General features: G+C 41.1%; 2 pseudogenes; both read left to right on the forward strand.

The window, feature by feature from the left end:
• The first annotated feature begins 2,548 nt into the window (after window positions 1-2,548).
• On the forward strand, window positions 2,549-5,114 carry LOC147231548 (uncharacterized; annotated as a pseudogene).
• A 3,049-nt stretch (window positions 5,115-8,163) lies between these two features.
• LOC147231549 (uncharacterized) lies at window positions 8,164-10,483 on the forward strand (annotated as a pseudogene).
• The last annotated feature ends 9,624 nt before the right edge of the window (window positions 10,484-20,107 follow it).

Here is a 20,107-nt window from a genome sequence, read left to right on the forward strand (position 1 = left end):
CCACAGGAGACACTCAAATACTGTAGTTGTGTAAAAAAAACTCCATCTTGCATGTGTGATTTTTCTTTGCTGTGAGCTCGGCTGACATCAGCGTTTGCAGTGGAACTGCTGCTGTGGTTTCTCTTTTTTTTATAGGCTAGTCACGTGTTCTCCTTACTGTAGCCAGAGAGTATGTGCATCGCAAGTTCTTTAACTGTTAGGTTTGGGCTTCATAGCGTTGCCAAAAATGTCAAAGGAAATGTGGGCGCTCAGGGATTTTGGTTGCCAGGCTTAGATCTGCAAATGAACATCTTGAAAGTGCTAACTTAGCTGGTTCCACTGATGGAGCATCTAGTAGCTCCAGCGGCTACAGGGTGATTGATATTCATTCTAAGGGAGAAAAAATGTCCCACATTAAGGGGTAGTACCATTATTAGTATAGAAGAGTGAGTTAAAAAGGCCACAGCTCGCATGCGAGCCTGCCATTTGTCTGCCACTGACAAGGCCCATTTCTTGTTTGACCATCTGGAATGTGAAGCCAGAGCGTAGAGTCGTAATAGGCGTAGTAGGTAGAGAGGGAGAGCCCAGATGCAATCTTTAAGATCTTGCAAGAGTTATATGGCTGCCCTCAATCTCACGGAGTCCTGCAGGAGGCCTTCTTCTCCCGAAAACAGCAGGAGGGTGAGTCATTGCTTGAACTTTCATTGCTTTAATGACCCTCATGGACAGAGTGCAAGGTCGTGCACCCATAGGCATTGTTAATGCCAAGGTCTTGCTTCAGGATCAGTTCGTGGAGCATGTGGGGGGGGGGGCGCTCTCTGTAGATCCTTGAAACAGTTTAACCGTCAGAAGCTCACGGCCACTTAAATTGAAGTTTGCAAAGAGGCCATTAGGCGGGAACAGGAGGGCTCAGTGGAGCCCAAACAACCTAGTAGCTGTTCCCTCCCCAGTATGGAGCAACCTTTTGGGCTTGCTGCTACGTCTTATGTGGTGACTAGTTCTATGGTGACTAATGCCATCCATAGCGGCCCAACACCGAAGTCTAAGTTGCAGAGTTAAGGGAGATGCACATTAACAATAAACTGGACTGGAATCATAACAGAGATACCCTCTCACAGGAAAGGTCAGAATAGGATGTTCTTCCTGAGGAGTCTGAGGTCATTTGCTGTCTATAGCAGGCTCCTCAAGACCTTCTACCAGTCTATGGTAGCCAGCTGTAGTGTGATGGAGGTCCGATGAGTTCAAGAGGCTCAACCAGCTGGTGAAGAAAGCCACTCTGTGGTGGGACTACATTTAGGCAGTCTGGAAACAGTGGCTGAGAGGAGAGTGAAGGACAAACTTGGAGTAATCCTGGACAATCCTTCTCACCCACTGCATGATGAGCTGTGGCTGATGGTGCAGCTTTTTCAGCCTGAGGACCATCACACCCCAGTGCAGGACATAAAGCTTCAAACGGTCCCTTGTACCCCTGGCTATCAGACTGGACAACAGCATCTGGACAGCACAGCTATGAAGAGCCTGAGCCACATCTGTTACCTCTGATCACTATCTGCAATTGTCACTCAGATCACTTTACTCCTGTTCTCACGTAGCAGTATATCTATTATTATCCTTCTACTGTTGGTGTCTCTGTACTTTTTAATGTCCTGATTTATATTTATTGTTATTGTTAGTTGGTGGTAAGGTAGTTGGTGTAAAGCAGCTCTATCTTAAGATGGATATCTAATCGGTTTTGCCATCGTTCTGACTGAGTTGCCAAGTGAACTTTGAAGAGTTTACTTAGAGCCCAGGGAAAAGTCCCGGGCAGTTCAGTCTACGCCGATGATTCACGCCTGTCTGTCACGAGGTCTTGACCACAGCACTGGTTGCTGTCAACTTGTTTGCCAATCAAAGGCTGGAGGGCTGGTGCCACCAGGTGACTACGTTGATCAGAGCCAGGTCAGAGGATGCCAGTTAATTGAACTCTAATGAGCTGTGCTGTGGAATTTTCAATTTGTGCCATTCATGTTTCAACTTGGTGAGATAAGCTTTTTTTGACCACATGGCTATATCTTTTAATCATGCAGCTGCATTTGAGTGATCTTGACATATATTGTGCAGAATCATGTCCTATTCAACATATATAAGCACCAGACACAAGCTTGAAAGACTTCATAATTTATTTACTATTTGTGCCATAAACGCCTCAACTCGGTGAGATAAGCACTTTTTGACCACATGGCCCTATCTTTAGAACCTGCAGCTGTATTTTAGGGATTTCGACATATGTTGTGCAAAATAATGTCCTTTTCAACATATGTAAGCACCAGATACAAGCTTGAAAGAATTCATACGTTATCTACAATTTGTGCCATAAACTCCTCAACTCGGTGAGATAAGCACTTTTTGACCACATGTCTATATCTTTGGAGCCTGCGGCTGGATTTGAGTGATTTTGACATATATTGTGCAGAATCATGTCCTATTCAACATCTTTAATCACCAGACACAAGCTTTAAAGAATTCATAAGTTATTTACAATTTGTGCCACAAATGCTTTAACTCGGTGAGATAAGCACTTTTTGACCATATGGCTATATGCAGCGCACAAGGAACTACCTCAGTGAGCGGCAGGAGGCGACCACGTACTCCGGAGGACCTTGGTGAGACGCAGGAGGACCTGGGCCAGGAGTCACGCCACAGTGCCCAGAACTTCCACGCTCAGGAAGCCCAAGCGCCAGACATCCCACAACAAAAACGGGTCAAGTGGCCTCCAGCCAGCAAAACGAGCGAGTGGCAGAAGTTCGATGATGATCTGGATGGTATTCTGGAAGCCACAATGAAAGGAGGGGCTGACAGGAAACTCCAGATAATGGCCACCATGGTCATCAGCCTCGCCACAGAAAGGTTTGATACAGAGGAGAGGCGTGCTGCTGCAATCCCCCACTCTAAGAATCGCAGGGCAGAGAAGATCTCACAGCTGCGTCGGGAACTCAGGGACTTGAAAAAGCAGTTCTCGGGTGCAAGACCAGAGACTGGGACTGTCGGAAATTAGCGGCGTCCTGAAGAAAAAGCTGCTCACCCTCAGAAGAGCAGAGTGGGATAAGAGGCGGGCAAAGGAAAGAGCTAAAAGGCGCGCAGCCTTCCTGGCAAACCCCTTTGGGGAGTCCCATACCTGCTTTACAAGAGGTGCCCCAAGCTCCTTCAGGGCCTGTGGAAAATCAGATGATCAGGAGGAGGGAGGAGGTTGCCCATCAGCGGAGATTCGCAGAAGGGGTGTGGATCCCAAAGGAAGAGAAGTCTACCACCATTGCTCAATGTCGAGGGAAAGATATTTTTCAGTATTCTTTCCCGTCAACTGTCTGACTATCTTCTCCAGAACCAATACTTGGTCTCTTCTGTGCAAAAGGGTGGGATCCCAGGAGTACCAGGATGCCTGGAACACAGCGGAGTAGTGACACAGCTGATAAAGGAGGCTCGAGAGGGGAAAGGAAACCTATCTGTGCTTTGGCTCGTCATATGGCTCCATACCCCACATGCTGGTGGAAGTGGCATTGGAACGGCACCAAGTCCCATGTAACATCAAGGCCTTAATCATGGACTACTATAACAGCTTTCACCTGAGATTTTCCTCTGGCACAGTCACATCAGAGTGGCACCGGCTAGAGAAAGGGATAATCACTGGATGCACCATTTCAGTGATACTCTTTGCCTTGGCTATGAACATGTTAGTCAAGTCCGGTGAGCCAGAGTGCAGAGGGCACACAATCAAGTCCGGGATTAGTCAGCCCCCGATCAGAGCATTTATGGACGACCTGACGGTAACAACTGCATCAGTTCCAGGATGCAGATTGATCCTCCAGGGCTTGGAGAAGCTCACCACCAGGGCACGCATGCACTTCAAGCTGGAGTAATCCAGGTCTCTAGTCCTGAAGGACTCCCTGGAGTCTCAGCAGCATTGCCCTTTATGGCAATAAAAACAAGCTGACCCTACGAATCAACAGCCTTACTGAGGATTTCATGGTCACCAGGGCAAGGGAGGTTCTCCAGTACAGGGAATCGAAGGACCCAAAGGTTGCTCAAGGCGGTATCGTGATGAGGACAGGCAGAAGGTGGAAGGCGCAAGAGGCGTTGGACCAGGCAGAAGCTCGGTTGTTCCACAAGGGGTCCATGGCAACCGGTCGAGCAGGCCTGGGAACTATTCCGACAACGCACCTTAGTAAGCGCAAGGGCAAGGAAAGGTGGGACCAGGTCCACCTTGAGGTGCGGGCTGGTGTTGAAGAGCAGCGTGCGAGCCAGTGGGTCGGGCTAAGGCAGGAAGGTGCATGGACTAGATGGGAAGAAGTCATGGACAGGAAGATCTTGTGGACGGAGTTGTAGAGGGCTGAACCACTCCGGATAAAATTCCTCATCCCGTCGGTCTATAATGTCCTGCCCAGCCCGTCAAACCTCTTCTTTGGGGCAAGAATGAAACGCCATCATGCACATTGTGCCAGGGAAGGGGAACTCTGGAGCACATCCTTAGCAGCTGTCCGATAGCACTTGGAGAAGTTCGATATCATTGGCGTCATGACCAGGTGCTTAAGGCAATTGCTGAGTCCATCCATTCTGCCATTGACCACAGCAAGCACTTCCAGCCACAGAGGTAGGGCGTGACATTCATCAGAGCCGGGGAACAACCTCCTCCTCAACCAAAGACCTAAACAAGACTTCTGGGAACTGCGAAGGACTGGCAGCTAAGGGTGGACCTCTGCAAACAGCTCAGGTTCCCTGAGAACATCATAGAAACCCCCCTAAGACCAGACATTGTCCTACACTCAGAGTCCTCCAAGCAGGTCATCATGCTAGAGCTGACTGTGACCTGGGAGGAGAGAATGGAGGAAGCCTGCAGAAAAAAGAGGGAGAAGTATGCTGAGCTGGTGGAAGACTGCCGCAACAGGGGGTGGCATGCACAATACTTGCCAGTTGAGGTCGGGGGAAGGGGCTTTGCAGGTAGGTCTCTTTGCAGGGCCTATAGTCTCCTGGGCATCACAGGGGCACGCAAAAGGAGAGCCATCTGTTCAGTGTCAGAGGCCGCTGAGAAGGCATCCAGATGCCTCTGGATTCAGAGGGAAAAAGTGTGGATGAGCGCTTCTTGGTCACAGGTCGAGAACTGATCACTCCCGGCCGGGTCGCCTGAGTGAGGGGGTCTGAAGTTGAAAACTCCGAAACCCCCCGTGACCTCAGGTACTATCACTGATAATGTGTCAGAGAAACTGCATCACAAGATGTATCTCATAACCATAGCCTGTGGCTGGATTTTGGTGATTTTGACATATGTCGAAGAGAATCATGTCCTATTCAACATATTTTACCAGCAACAAACAGCTTGAAGGAGTACGTACGTTTTTTACAATTTGTAACATAAATGCTTCAACTCAGTGAGATAAGAACTTTTTGACTGCAGAGCTATATCTTTTAAACCTTTGGCTGGATTTGATTGATTTTGACATATATTGTGCAGAATCACGTCCAATCAAATAATATTTCAGCAGCAACCACCACCTTGGAGGAAGTCATAAGGTTTTTACAATTTGTAACATAAATGCTTCAACTCAGTGAGATAAGAACTTTTTGACTTCAGAGCTATATCTTTTAAAACTTTGGCTGAATTTGATTGATTTTGACATATATTGTGCAGAATCATGTCAAATTAAATATATTTCGGCAGCAACCACCACCTTGGAGGAATTCATAAGGTTTTTACAATTTGTAACATAAATGCTTCAACTCAATGAGATAAGCACTTTTTGACCGCATGGCAATATCTTTTAAACCTGTGGCAGGATTTTAATGATTATGACCTGTATTGTGAGGAATCATGTCCCTTTTTGAAAGATTTCAGCAGGAACCACCACCTTGAGGGACTGCATATGTTTATTACAAATTGTAACAAAAAATGCTTCAACTCGTTGAGATAAGCACTTTTTGACCCATGGCTATATCTGCCAAAAGTGTGGCTGGATCCTAGTGATTTTGATATATATTGTGCAGAATAATGTCCTTTTCAACATATTTCAGCACCAGTTATCTGCTTGAAAGAAATATTTAGTTATTTACACTTTGTATCAAAAACTCTTAAACTCAGTGAGATAAGCACTTTTTGATCGTATGGCTATATCTTATGAATATGTTGCAGGAAAACAGTGATTTTGACTTATATTCTGCAGAATCATGTCCTTTTCAACATATTTCAGCACCAGTTGCCTGCTTGAACGAAATCTTTAGTTATTTACACTCTGTATCAAAAACGCTCTAACTCAGTGAGATAAGCACTTTTTTCAACATATTTCAGCACCAGTTACCTGCTTGAAGATTTTCACGACTTATTTACACTGTGTACCAAAAACGCTTCAACTCAGTGAGATAAGCACTTTTTGACCGTATGTCTACATCTTTTGAATATGTTGCTAAATTACAGTGATTTGACATATATTGTGCAGAATCATGTCCTTTTCAACATATTTCAGCACCAGTTACCTGCTTGAAAGAAATCTTTAGTTATTAACACTCTGTATCAAAAACTCTTCAACTCAGTGTGCTAAGCACTTTTTGACTGTATGGCTATATCTTTTCAATATGTTGCTGGATTACAGTGATTTTGACATATATTGTGCAGAATCATGTCCTTTTCAACATATTTCAGCACCAGTTACCCGCTAGAAAGGAATCTTTAGTTATTTACACTCTGTATCGAAAACTCTTCAACTCAGTGAGATAGGCACTTTTTGACGGTATGGCTAAATCTCTTGAATATGTGGCAGTATCACAATGATATTGACATATATGGTACAGAATCATGTCCTTTTCAACATATCTCAGCACCAGTTACCTGCTTGAGAGAAATCCTTAGTTATTTACACTATGTATCAAAAACTCTTCGACTCAGTGGGATAAGCACTTTTTGACCTTATGGCTATATCTTTTGAATATGTTGCTGGATCACAATGATTTTGACATATATGGTGCAGAATCATGTCCTTTTCAACATATTTAAGCACCAGTTACCTGCTTGAAAGGAATCTTTAGGTATTAACACTCTAACAGAAACACTCTAACTTAATGGGATAAGCACTTTTTGACCGTATGGCTATATCTTTTCAATGTGTTGCAGGATAACAGTAATTTTGACGTATATTGTGCAGAATCATGTCCTTTGCACCAGTTACCTGCTTGAAAGAAAACCTTAGTTATTTACATTCTGTATCAAAAACTCTTCAACTCAGTGGGATAAGCAATTTTTGACCTTATGGCTATATCTTTTGAATATGTTGCAGGATCACAATGATATTGACATATATGGTGCAGAATCATGTCCTTTTCACCATATTTCAGCACCAGTAACCTGCTAGAAAGGAATCTTTAGTTATTTGCACTCTATATCAAAAACGCTCTAACTCAGTGAGATAAGCACTTTTTAACCGTATGGCTATACCTTTTCAATATGTTGCTGGATTAAAGTGATTTTGACATATATTGTGCAGAATCATGTCCTTTTCAACATATTTCAGGACCAGTTACCTGCTTGAACGAAGACTTTAGTTATTTTCACTCTGTATCAAAAACACTCTAACTCAATGAGATAAGCACTTTTTGATCGTATGGCTATATCTTTTGATATGTTGTTGGATTACAGTGATTTTGACATATATGGTGCAGAATCATGTCCTTTTCAACATATTTCAGCACCAGTAACCTGCTAGAAAGGAATCTTTAGTTATTTACACTCTGTATCAAAAACGCTCTAACTCAGTGAGATAAGCACTTTTTGACCGTATGGCTATATCTTTTCAATATGTTGCTGGATTACAATGATATTGACATATATTGTGCAGAATCATGTCCTTTTCAAAACATTTCAGCACCAGTTACCTGCTTGAAAGAAATCCTTAGTTATTTACACTCTGTATCAAAAATTCTTCAACTCAGTGGGAAAAGTACTTTTTGGCCGTATAGCTATATCTTTTGAATATTTTGCAGGATCACAATGATTTTGACATATATGGTCCAGAATCATGTCCTTTTCAACACATTTCAGCACCAGTAACCTGCTTGAAAGATATCTTTAGTTATTTACACTCTGTATCAAAAACGCTCTAACTCAGTGAGATAAGCCCTTTTTAATCGTATGGCTATATCTTTTCAATATGTTGCTGGATTACAGTGATGGGAGGAGTATGGATTCCGAAGGAAGAAGGCTCCACCCGGCTTGATCAGTTCCGCATCATCTCCCTCCTTTGCGTGGAATCAAAGATCTTCCTCAGCACTATCGCCAAGAGACTGGGCTCATACCTGGCTAGAAACACCTACATCGACACATCAGTTCAGAACGGTGGCGTGCCAGGAATGCCAGGCTGTGCGGAGCACACAGGGGTGGTGACACAGCTAATCCAGCTAATCCCGAGAGCTGAGGGGCAATTTGTCAGTGTTATGGCTCGACCTGGCCAATGCATTCGGCTCCATACCCCATAAGGTTGGTCCAGCTCACTCTGGCGAAGCATCATGTGCCAAGCAGATGTAGAAACCTCATCGCTGACTACTACAACAACGTCAGCATGAGGGTTTCTTCAGGAGCAATTTCATCCAGCTGGCACAAGGTGGAGATTGGCATCATCACAGGGTGTACTATCTCTGTGACGCTAGTCTCCCTGGCCATGAATATGCTCACCAAGTCTGCTGAGCCAGAGTGCAGAGGACCCCTGATGAGCTCTGGACAACGACAGCCACCCATTAGGGCATTTATGGATGACCTAACAGTTACCACAGAATCAGTTGCGGGATGTTGGTGGATTCTGAAGGGGCTGGAGAAGATGATGGTGTGGGCCCGGATGAGCTTCAAACCTGCCAAATCTAGGTCATTGGTGCTCAGGAAAGGGAAGGTAGAAGACAAGTTCCGCTTCAACATAGCAGGTGCAGCTATCCCCATGATCTCAGAGAGGCCAGTCAAGAGCCTGGGCAAGATGTTTGACAGCTCTCTCAAAGATGCAGCATCCATAAAGACAGCTTGCGCTGAGTTGGATGTCTGGTTGAAGTCTGTGGACAAGTCCGGTCTACCTGGAAAATTCAAGGCTTGGGTCTACCAGCACGGCATCCTCCCCAGGATCCTGTGGCCGCTCCTCATCTATGCCGTCCCACTCTCCACAGTAGAAACCCTGGAGAGGAAAGTCAGTAGCCACCTCCGGAGATGGCTGGGGTTACCAAAGAGCCTGAGCAGCATTGCTCTCTATGGGTGTAACAACAAGCTGCAGCTGCCCTTCAAGTCCTTGGAGGAGGAGTTCAAGGTAGCCAAAGCCAGAGAGGTGGTGCTGTCCAGGGATTCCAGCGATCCGAAGGTGGCTAATGCTGGAATCCAGGTAAGGACAGGCAGGAAGTGGAAGGCAGAAGAGGCTGTAGAAATAGCTGAAGCTAGGCTGCGCCATAGGACTCTGGTGGGAGGAGTCACACGGGGCCGAGCTCGCTTAGGATCCTTCCCAACCCCCCAAATGAACACCAGGGGGAAGGAGAGGAGGCGCCTGGTCCAAGAGGAGGTGAGAGGAGCCTCCACAGAGCAGCTGTGGAGGAATCAAGATCGTGCAAGGCGGTGGGCATGAGACAGCAGGGTACCTGGACAAGATGGGAAAATGCGCTTGAGAGGAAAGTTACCTGGACGGAGATCTGGAAAGCTGAGCCCCATCGCATCAAATTTCTTGTCCAGGCAGTGTATGATGTGCTGCCCAGTCCATCGAACTTGCATACTTGGGGCTTAGCAGAGTCGCCAGCCTGCCCATTGTGTTCTAAGAGAGGCGCCATAGAACACGTCCTAAGCTGCTGCACCACAGCGTTAGAAGGGCGCTACTGATGGAGGCATGACCAAGTCCTGAAGACCATCGCTGAGGCACTCAGCACAGGGTTGGTTTGGGCAAAGCAGTTCCGCCCTGCCAAGAATTCCATTGGCTTTGTCAGGGCTGGGGAGCAGGTGGCCACAGCTAAAAGAACACCAGCAGGCATCCTGACATCTGCAAGAGACCGGGAGCTGATAGTGGACCTTAGAAAAAAGCTTAAGTTCCCTAGCCATATTGAAAGCACCACCCTCTGTCCTGACATTGTCCTTGTATCAGAGGCCACCAAGCAAGTGATAATGTTGGAGTTGACCGTCCCGTGGGAAGAACGCCTGGAAGAGGCTTTTGAGAGGAAGCTCTCCAAGTACACGGGACTGGTCGGGGGGGGGGGGGGCAGCAAGCAGGATGGAGGGCAAAATGCCTTCCAGTGGAAGTGGGCTGCAGGGGATTTGCAGCCCGGTCCTATGCCAGTGCTCTGGGTTGTCTGGGCATCGTCGGGCAGCATAGGAGAAGAGCCATCCGCAATACCACCGAAGCGGCAGAGAGGGCCTCAAGATGGCTGTGGCTCAAGAGAGGAGAGCCATGGAATCATGGTAGCTAGCGTGCCAACTGGACACAAGCCGGGGTCTGATCAGCCCTGGCTGGGTCACCTGGATGAGGGTGTATGATGTTGAAAGACCCGAAACACCCGATGATCCCAGGAACATCACTGAGGATGTGTCCAGGTGCATCAGTAGATGTATTTACACACACCATCAAAAACGCTCTAACTTAATGAGATAAGCACTTTTTGACCGCATGGCTATATCTTTTGAATATGTTGCTAGATTACAGTGATTTTGACATGAATTGTGCAGAATCATGTCCTTTTCAACATATTTCAGCACCAGTTACCCGCTAGAAAGGAATCTTTAGTTATTTACACTCTGTATCAAAAACTCTTCAACTCAGTGGTGTTACAGGTGATTCAAAGACTCAGGTGCGGAACAGCAAGACACGAGCAGGACTCAGAATTTAGAAATAAATATTTAATGATAGAAATGGAGCCAACCAAAAACTGACTGTCCTTTGTCCCTTAGCCAAAATACAAACAACACTAATGAACAGGTCAACAAAAGGCGACTATAAAATCTAGTGAACAGGTTAACTGAAGGAGACTAGCTTTAACGCTAGTGAACGAACTTAAGTGGCGATACAAACTAACGTTATCAATCGTCGAACAGGCTACGAACAAACAGGCAAATTCAGTAAGGCAAGGATTCCAATCTAAACGATCCTACAGTACTCAACTGGAGGGGAGGCAGTGAGTCAAGCAAGGGGTTCCAGGCAGGCAGAGCACGGTGTGTGGCGGTGGAGTTGGATGACAGGGTAGCAGACTGGTGGAATGAGCCAGGGGTTCTAACGGACAGAAGCTGAGCTGGCAAGGGGAACTACCAAAACCAGATAGTCGCACGTGTGACCCAGTGGTCGTCGTAACGTTCCGGCGACTAGACATCCGGTGTGTGCGGCTTTTAAGCTGCACAGGATGGGTTTTGCCAATCAGCTGCGCCTTGTTGCTGATTGTCAATTGCTTCCACCTGTCTGCCTCACCGCCACATGCCCACCTAGAATCAGAGAAGGGAGGAACAGGGAGAACACAACAGACATTGCTTTTAGCGAACATTCCTAGTGGACGTAACAGTAACCTCCCCCCTCTACGCACACCTCCAGGTGTGGCTTTATCTTTTGAATATGTTGCTGGATTACAGTGATTTTGACATGTATTGTGCAGAATCATGTCCTTTTCAACATATTTCAGCACCTGTTACCTGCTTAAAAGAAATCTTGAGTTATTTGCAGTCTGTATCAAAAACGCTCTAACTCAGTGAGATAAGCACTTTTTAACAGTATGGCTATATCTTTTCAATATGTTGCTCGATTACAGTGATTTTGACATGTATTGTGCAGAATCATGTCCTTTTGAACATATTTCAGCATCAATTACCTGCTAGAAAGGAATCTTTAGTTATTCACAGTTTGTTTCAAAAACTTTTCAACTCAGTGAGCTAAGCACTTTTTGATCGTATGGCTATATCTTTTCGATATGTTAATGCATTACGGTGATTTTGACATATACTGTGCAGAGTCATGTCCTTTTCAACATATTTCAGCACCAGTTACCTGCTAGAAAGGAATCTTTAGTTATTTACAGTCTGTATCAAAAACTCTTTAACTCAGTGAGATAAGCACTTTTTGATCGTATGGCTATATCTTTTGAATATGTTGCTGGATTACAGTGATTTTGTCATTTATTGTGCAGAATCATGTCCTTTTCAACATATTTCAGCACCAGTAACCTGCTCGAAAGGAATCTTTAGTTATTTACTCTCTGTATCAAAAACGCTCTAACTCAATGAGATAAACACTTTTTGACCATATTGCTATATCTTTTGAATTTTTTGCTGGATGACAGTGATTTTGACATATACTGTGCAGAATAATTTCCTTTTCAAAATATTTCAGCACCAATTACCTGCCAGAAAGGAATCTTTAGTTATTTACAGTCTGTATCAAAAACTCTTCAATTCAGTGACAGAAGCACTTTTTAACCGTATGGCTTTACCTTTTCAATATGTTGCTGGATTACAGTGATTTTGACATATATTGTACAGAATCATGTCCTTTTCAACATATTTAAAAACAAGTAACCTGCTAGAAAGGAATCTTTTGTTATTTACACTCTGTATCAAAAACGCTCTAACTCAATGAGATAAGCAGTTTTTGACCATATGGCTATACCTTTTGAATATGTTGCTGGATTACAGTGATTTTGAATTATATGGTGCAGAATCAGGTCCTTTTCAACATATCTCAGCACCAGTAACCTGCTAGAAAGGAATCTTTAGTTATTTACACTCTGTATCAAAAACGCTCTAACTCAATGAGATAAGCAGTTTTTGACCATATGGCTATACCTTTTGAATTTGTTGCTGGATTACAGTGATTTTGACATGTATGGTGCAGAATCATGTCCTTTTCAACATATCTCAGCACTAGTAACCTGCTAGAAAGGAATCTTTAGTTATTTCCACACTGTATCAAAAATGCTTCAACTCGGTGAGAAAAGAAGTTTTTGAAGGAATGGCTATATCTTTTGCACTTTTGGCTGGATTACACTGAATATGACATATATTGTGCAGAATCATCTCCTAAACAACATAATTCAACAGCAGAAACCAGCTAAATGATATTCATTAGTTATTTCCACTCTGTATCAAAAACGCTTCAACTCAGTGAGATAAGCACTTTTTGAAAGAATGGCTGTATCTTTTGAGCTTGTGGCTGGATTACACTGAATTTGATATGTATTGTGTAGAATCATATCTTAAAAAACATAATTCAATAAGAGAAACCAGCTTGATGAAATTCATTAGTTATTTCCACTCTGTATTAAAAACGCTTCAACTCGGTGAGAAAAGATATTTTTTAAAGGAATGGCTATATCTTTTGAAATTGTGGCTTGATTAAACTAAATTTGACATATATTGTGCAGAATCATGTCCTAAACAAACATATATCTAAAGCAGTCACCAGCTAAATGATATACATTAGTTATTTCCACTCTGTATAAAAAAACTCTTCAACTCGGTGAGATAAGCACTTTTTGAACGAATGGCCTTATCTTTTTTACTTGTTACTGGATTACACTGAATTTGACATATATTGTGCAGAATCATGTCCTAAACAAACATATATCTAAAGCAGTCACCAGCTAAATGATATACATTAGTTATTTCCACTCTGTATCATAAACGCTTCAACTCAGTGAGATAAGCACTTTTGGAACGAATGGCTATATCTTTTGAGCTTGTGGCTGGATTACACTGAATTTGACATATATTGTGCAGAATCATGTCCTAAACAACATATTTCAACAGCAGAAACCTGCTTGATGAAATTCATTAGTGATTTCCACTCCGAATCAAAAACGTTCAACTCGGTGAGATAAGCACTTTTTGAACGAATGGCTATATCTTTTGAATTTGTGGCTGGATTACACTAAATTTGACATTTATTGTGCAGAATCATGTCCTAAACAACATATTTCAACAGCAGAAACCTGCTTGATGAAATTCATTAGTGATTTCCACTCCGAATCAAAAACGTTCAACTCGGTGAGATAAGCACTTTTTGAACGAACGGTTATAACTTTTAAACTTGTGGCTGGATTAAACTGAGTTTGACATATATCGTGCAGAATCATGTCCTAAACAAAATATTTCAACAGCAGAAACCTGCTTGATGAAATTCATTAGTTATTTCCACTCCGAATCAAAAACGCTTCATTTCGGTGAGATAACCACTTTTTGAATGAAGGGCTATAACTTTTAAACTTATGGCTGGATTACACTGAATTTGAATTGTATTGTGCAGAACCATGTCCTAAACAACAAATTTCAATAGCAGAAACCTGCTTGATGAAATTCATTAGTTATTTCCGCTCCGAATCAAAAACGCTTCAACTCGGTGAGATAAGCACTTTTTACACGAATGGTTATATCCTGTGAGCTTGTGGCTGGATTACACTGAATTTGATATATATTGTGCAAAATCATGTCCTAAACAACATATTTCAACAGCAGAAACCAGCTTGATGAAATTCATCAGTTATTTCCACTCCGAATCAAAAATCCTTCAACTCAGTGAGATAATCATTTTTTGAACAAATGGCTTTAACTTTTAAACTTAAGGCTGGATTACACTGAATTTGACATATATTGTGCAGAACCATGTCCTAAAAAACATATTTCAACAGCAGAAACCTGCTAAATGATATACATTAGTTATTTTCACTCTGTATCATAAACGCTTCAACTCAGTGAGATAAGCACTTTTGTAACGAATGGCTATATCTTTTGAGCTTGTGGCTGGATTACACAGAATTTGACATATATTGTGCAGAATCATGTCCTAAACAACATATTTCAACAGCAGAAACAGGCTTGATGAAATTCATTAGTTATTTCCACTCCAAATCAAAAAGGCTTCTACTCGGTGGGATAAGCACTTTTTGAACGAATGGCTATAACTTTTGAACTTGTTACTGGATTACACTGAATTTGACATATATTGTGCAGAATCATGTACTAAAAAACGTATTTTAAACGCAGGAACCAGCTAAATGATATACATTAGTTATTTCCCTCTGCATCAAAAACGCTTCATCTCAGTGAGATAAGCACTTCCTGAACGAATGGCTATATCTTTTGAGCTTGTGGCTGGATTACACTGAATTTGACATATATTGTGCAGAATCATGTCTTAAACAACATAAATCAACAGCAGAAACCAGCTTGATGAAATTCATTAGTTATTTCCACTCTGTATCAAAAACGCTTCAACTCGGTGAGATAAGCACTTCCTGAACGAATGGCTATATCTTTTGAGCTTGTGATTGGATTACACTGAATTTGACCTATATTTTGCAGAATCATGTCCTAAACAACATATTTCAACAACAGAAAACAGCTTGATAGCTTGATGAAATTCATTAGTTATTTCCACTCCGAATCAAAAACGCTTCAACTCGGTGAGATAAGCACTTTTTCAACGAATGGCTATAACTTAAACTTGTTGCTGGATTACACTGAATTTGACATATATTGTGCAGAATAATGTCCTTAACAACATATAACAACAGCAGAAGCCAGGTTGATGAAATTCATTTGTTATTTCCACTCCGAATCAAAAACGCTTCAACTCGAGGAGATAAGCACTTTTTGAACGAATGGCTATAACATTTAAACCGGTGGCTGTATTACACTGAATTTGAATTATATTGTGCAAAATCATGTTCAAAAACATATTTCAACTCCAGAAACCTGCTTTATGAAATTCATTAGTTATTTTCACTCCGAATCAAAAACGCTTCTACTCGGTGGGATAAGCACTTTTTGAACGAATGGCTATAACTTTTAAACTTGTGGCTGGATTACACAGAGTTTGACATATATTGTGCAGAACCATGTCCTAAACAATATATTTCAACAGCAGAAACCTGCTTGATGAAATTCATCAGTTATTTCAACTCCGAATCAAAAACGCTTCATCCCGCTGAGATTAGCACTTTTTGAACGAATGGTTACATCTCATGAACTTGTGGCTGGATTACACTGAATTTGACATATATTGTGCAGAATCAAGTCCTGAATAAAATATTTCAACAGCAAAAATCCGCTTGACTAAATTCTCTAGTTTTTTCCACTCCGAATCAAAAACGCTTCAACTCGGTGAGATAACCATTTTTTGAATGAAGGGCTATAACTTTTAAACTTGTGGCGAGATTACACTGAATTTGACAAATATTGTGCAGAATCATGTCGTAAACAACATATTTCAACAGCAGAAACCTGCTTGATGAAATTCATTAGATATTTCCACTCCGAATCAAAAACGCTTCAACTAGGTGAGATAAGCACTTTTTGAACGAATGGCTATAACTTTTGAACTTGTGGCTGGATTACACTGAATTTGACATATATTGTGCAGAACCATGTCCGAACAACATATTTCAACAGCTGAAACCTGCTTGATGAAATTCATCAGTTATTTCAACTCCGAATCAAAAACGCTTCAACTCGGTGAGATAAGCACTTTTTGAACGAATGGTGACATCTCATGAGCTTGTGGCTGGATTACACTGAATTTGACATATATTGTGCAGAATCATGTCCTGAATAACATATTTCAACAGCAGAAATCTGCTTGATGAAATTCATTTGTGTTTTCCACTCCGAATCAAAAACGCTTCAACTCGGTGAGATAAGCACTTTTTGAACGTATGGTTATAACTTTTAAACTTGTAGCTGGATTACACTGAATTTGACATATATCGTGCAGAATCATGTCGTTAACAAGATATTTCAACAGCAGAAACCAGCTTGAGGAAATTCATTAGATATTTCCACTCCGAATCAAAAACGACTCAACTCTGTGAGATAAGCACTTTTTGAACGGATGGCTGTAACTTTTAAACTTGTAGCTGGATTACACTGAATTTGACATATATTGTGCAGAACCATGTCCGAACAACATATTTCAACAGCTGAAACCTGCTTGATGAAATTCATCAGTTATTTCCACTCCGAATCAAAAACGCTTCAACTCGGTGAGATAAGCACTTTTTGAAAGAATGGCTATAACTTTTAAACTGGTGGCTGGATTACACTGAATTTGACATATATTGTGCAGAATCATGTCCAAAACAACATATTTCAACAGCAGAAACCTGCTTTATGAAATTCATTAGTTATTTTCACTCCGAATCAAAAACGCTTCAACTCGGTAAGATAAGCACTTTTTGAACGAATGGCGATAAATTTTATGCTTGTGGCTGGATTACACTGAATTTAACATATATGGTGCAGAATCTTGTCTTGAACAACATATTTCAACAGCAAAAACCAGCTTGATGAAATTCATTAGTTATTTCCACTCCAAATCAAAAACGCTTCAACTTTGTGGGATAACCACTTTTTGAACGAATGGCTTCAACTTTTAATCTTGTGGTTGGATTACACTGAGTTTGACATATATTGTTCAGAACCATGTCCTAAACAACATATTTCAACAGCAGAAACCAGCTTGATGAAATTCATTGGATATTTCCACTCAGAATCAAAAACGCTTCAACTCGGTGTGATAAGCACTTTTTGAACGAATGGCTATAACTTTCAAACTTGTGGCTTGATTACACTGAATTTGACATATATTGTGCAGAATCATGTCCTGAACAACATATTCCAACAGCAGAAACCTGCTTAATGAAATTCATTAGTTATTTCCACTCCGAATCAAAAACCCTTTAAATCGGTGAGATAAGCACTTTTTGAACGAATGGCTATAACTTTTAAACTTGTGGCTGGATTACACTGAATTTGACATATATTGTGCAGAATCACATCCTGAACAACATATTTCAACAGCAGAAACCTGCTTATTGAAATTCATTAGTTATTTCCACGCCGAATCAAAAACGCTTCAAATCGGTGAGATAACCACTTTTTGAACGAATGGCTATAACTTTCAAACTTGTGGCTGGATTACACTGAATTTGACATATATTGTGCAGAATCATGTCCTAAACAACATATTTCAACAGCAGAAACCAGCTTGATGAAATTCATTAGTTATTTTTACTCCGAATTAAAAATGCTTCAACTCTTTGAGATAAGCACTGTTTGAACGAACGGTTATAACTTTTAAACTTGTAGCTGGATTACACTGAATTTGACATATATTGTGGAGAACCTTGTCCTGAATAACATATTTCAACAGCAGAAATCTGCCTGATGAAAATCATTTTTTTTTTCCACTCCGAATAAAAAACACTTCATCTCGGTGAGATAACCACTTTTTGAATGAAGGGCTATAAGTTTTAAACTTGTAGCTGGAATACACTGAGTTTGACATATATTGTTCAGAACCAAGTCCTAAACAACATATTTCAACAGCAGAAACCAGCTTGATGAAATTCATTAGTTATTTCCACTCCGAATCAAAAACGCTTCAACTCGGTGAGATAAGCACTTTTTGAACGAATGGTCATATCTTATGAACTTGTGGCTTGATTACACTTAATTTGACATATAATGTGCAGAACCATGTCCTAAACAACATATTTAAAAAGCAGAAACCAGCTTGATGAAATTCATCTGTTATTTAAACTCCGAATCAAAAATGCTTCAACTCGGTGAGATAAGCACTTTTTGAACGAATGGTTATATCTCATGAACTTGTGGCTGGATTACACTGATTTTGACATATATTGTGCAAAATCATGTCGTAAACAACATATTTCTACAGCAGGAACCAGCTTGAGGAAATTCATTAGATATTTACACTCCGAATAAAAAACCCTTCAAATCGGTGAGATAAGCACTTTTTGAACGAATGTCTATAACTTTTAAACTTGTAGCTGGATTACACTGAATTTGACATATATTGTGCAGAATCACGTCCTGAAAAACGTATTTCAACAACAGAAACCTGCTTGATGAAAATCATTAGTTATTTCCACTCCGAATCAAAAACCCTTCAAATCGGTGAGATAAGCACTTTTTGAACGAATGGCTATAACTTTTAAACTGGGAGCTGGAATACACTGAATTTGACATATATTGTGCAGAACCATGTCCTAAACAACATATTTCAACAGTATAAAACTGCTTGAAGAAATTCATTAGTTATATCCACTCCGAATCAAAAACGCTTCAACTCGGTAAGTTAAGATGTTTTTGAACGAATGGCTATAACTTTTAAAATTGTGGCTGGATTACACTGAATTTGACATATATTGTGCAGAATCATGTTCTAAACAACATATCTCAACAGCAGAAACCAGCTTGATGAAATTCATTAGTTATTTTTACTCCGAATTAAAAACGCTTCAACTCTTTGAGATAAGCACTTTTTGAACGAATGGTTAAACTTTTAAACTTGTAGCTAGATTACACTGAATTTGAAATATATTGTGGAGAACCTTGTCCTCAATAACATATTTCAACAGCAGAAATCTGCCTGATGAAAATCATTTGTTTTTTCCACTCCGAATAAAAAAAACTTCATCTCGGGGAGATAACCACATTTTGAATGAAGGGCTATAACTTTTAAACTTGTGGCTGGAATACACTGAATTTGACATATATTGTGCAGCATCATGTCGTAAACAACATATTTCAACAGCAGAAACCAGCTTGATGAAATTCATTTGTTATTCCACTCCGAATCAAAAACGCTTCAACTCGGTGAGATAAGCACTTTTTGAACGAATGGCTATAACTTTTAAACTGGTGGCTGGATTACACTGAATTTGAAATATATTGTGCTGAATCATGTCCTAAACAACATATTTCAACAGCAGAAACCTGCATTATGAAATTCATTAGTTATTTTCACTCCGAATCAAAAACGCTTCAACTCGGTGAGATAAGATCTTTTTGAACGAATGGCTATAATTTTTATGCTTGTGGCTGGATTACACTGAATTTAACATATATGGTGCAGAATCATGTCTTGAACAACATATTTCATCAGCAAAAACCAGCTTGATGAAATTTATTAGTTATTTCCACTCCGAATCAAAAACGCTTCAACTCGGTGAGATAAGCACTATTTGAACGAATGGTTATATCTTATGAACTTGTGGCTGGATTACACTGATTTTGACATATATTGTGCAAAATCATGTCGTAAACAACATATTTCAACAGCAGAAACCAGCCTGAGGAAATTCATTAGATATTTCCACTCCG

The sequence above is a fragment of the Fistularia commersonii genome, chromosome 9 (assembly GCF_037954325.1).
Source record: "Fistularia commersonii isolate RoL2024-O1a breed Wild chromosome 9, RoL_Fcom_v1.0, whole genome shotgun sequence".
NCBI lineage: Eukaryota > Metazoa > Chordata > Actinopteri > Syngnathiformes > Fistulariidae > Fistularia > Fistularia commersonii.